General features: G+C 32.4%; 1 pseudogene; it reads right to left on the bottom strand.

Annotated features, from left to right (window-relative positions):
- The window catches only part of LOC107668634 (netrin receptor UNC5C-like), a 73991-nt pseudogene extending 72283 nt beyond the window's left edge, over positions 1–1708 (bottom strand).
- Between the last annotated feature and the right edge of the window lie 286 nt (positions 1709–1994).

Genomic DNA, 1994 nt, shown 5'->3' with positions numbered 1-1994 from the left:
GCAGGTATTCCTTCTGGTGGGCGGCACTGGAGAAGCACTTCCTGTTCGAGCGACACTTCCTTCCCCAGAGGCTCCTGGTCAAATGTTTTCCTGAGATCTGTGAAGGAAACAGATGAATGTTTTCAGCATGAATGCATGTGAGTGAACACATACAGAGTCAATGCAATCATCCAGGAATCTACAGTACTGGTCAAAAGTCTCTTCTGCTCACTAAGGCTGCTTTTATTTGTTTAAAAATTGTGAAATATTTTTAGAATTTAAAACAGCTGTTTTCTATGTGAATCTCTGTTAAACTTAAATTTATTTCTGTGTCACATGATCTTCAGAAATCATTCTAATATGCTGATTTGCTGCTGAGAAACATTTCTGATTATTATCAATGTTGAAAACAGTTGTGCTGATGAATATTGTGTGGTGATATTCCATTGTGCATTAGAGACGTTTTCAAAAACTTCAAAAATGTGTAATTACTCCAAACTTTTGGCTGGTACTGTAAATGTGCCTGCAACAACTAATTGATAAATATCAACAGAGAAAATAATAATAATAATAATTTTATATAAAAGATACATTGGGCATAAAAAGGAATTTAGCAAATAAAATTTAGACTTTTAAAATCGGATTTAGTCAGTTATTAAAATTTCCGTTGAAAAGAAAATAATAATAATAATAATTTTATATAAAAGATACATTGGGCATAAAAAGGAATTTAGCAAATAAAATTTAGACTTTTAAAATCGGATTTAGTCAGTTATTAAAATTTCCGTTGAAAATAGCTACAGTCTTAAATCTCACAAGGATCTACAGTAAGTGCAGTCAGTATGTTCAAATTATCAATCAATCAAATAAATAAATATTTTTCCAAAATTATTTTATTACGTAATCACTTTGTAAATTAGTACTAGTAATTTCTTTCAATAATCTACACTGAAAAAATTGGTGAAACAAATATCACTTAGAAATTGCTAGTAAATATCACAAATAATTAGAAAGAAATGGCAAGTAACACATTTAATGACACTTTGAAGCAGAAGCACAAATTGTATTTTCTTTTGCAACTCAAAGAATCTTTGTTTCTATTTACATTTATTTCATTCTTTTTTTTACAGTGCAGTGACTCAGATACTAAATACTATATATATATATTACAGTGCAGTGACTCAAATATTTGTTTATTTTATTTAGTTCTTTTTTTTAATGGACACAAATCAAACATTACACCAAATGAATCAAATGAACACGTTTGGCATCAGTGCAGAAGCAGCGTCATCTTGACACCCGAGTATAAAAATAAGCATTAATGCTTTATAAATATGACTGTGTGAGCGACATTTGAAGCTGTTATAAAACAGAAACCGTAAAAACCACCTGCAGCACAGTTACAGCATGTGAACAGGAGACAGTAATGAGTGAATCTGCTGCAGACGCGTTTCTCCTGTCACACACGTACAGCGGGACAGTCTTTCTCCAGCCGTGACATTAGATGCTGCTTATTCACTGCCACATTATGAGATGTAATATTGAAGAGTGCTGGCCGTCTTTCCTCTCAGCTTCTGCTGGAATACAGATCCGTGTTCATTCAGCATTCACCTGAGCTCCTCACACGCCTTCTGCTTTCCCGGGACATATTTGACTTCCAGCGCGGATAAAGCATGGCACGGGACGAGGAGCGTGTGGCGGCACAAGCTGTAATGAGTTTCTGCTTCATGCTGAATATTAATGCCATTAGACAGTTTAACACTGACTTTACACTAGTCTCCTTCTCAGTGTTATTTTAGTATTAATTATAGCTTTGGCTAATATTTTTAATTAGATTTTATTTTTACATTTTCTGGTTTCATTTTAATGTTAGTTAAAGATTTAGTTATTTTGTTGTGTATTTTTGTAATTGTATTAGTTTTTGTTTGTTTTTTAAATATTCAGATTTAATTTTATTTATTTTAGTACAGCAAGATAAATGCTGCCTCAGAAAATAGCGGAAACAAAATAAGTAT

Source organism: Sinocyclocheilus anshuiensis, unplaced genomic scaffold, assembly GCF_001515605.1.
Source record: "Sinocyclocheilus anshuiensis isolate Anshui unplaced genomic scaffold, SAMN03320099.WGS_v1.1 scaffold116, whole genome shotgun sequence".
Taxonomy (NCBI): domain Eukaryota; kingdom Metazoa; phylum Chordata; class Actinopteri; order Cypriniformes; family Cyprinidae; genus Sinocyclocheilus; species Sinocyclocheilus anshuiensis.
The sequence above is the reverse complement of the archived record's forward strand: the minus strand, read 5'-3'. Positions and strand labels throughout refer to the sequence as shown.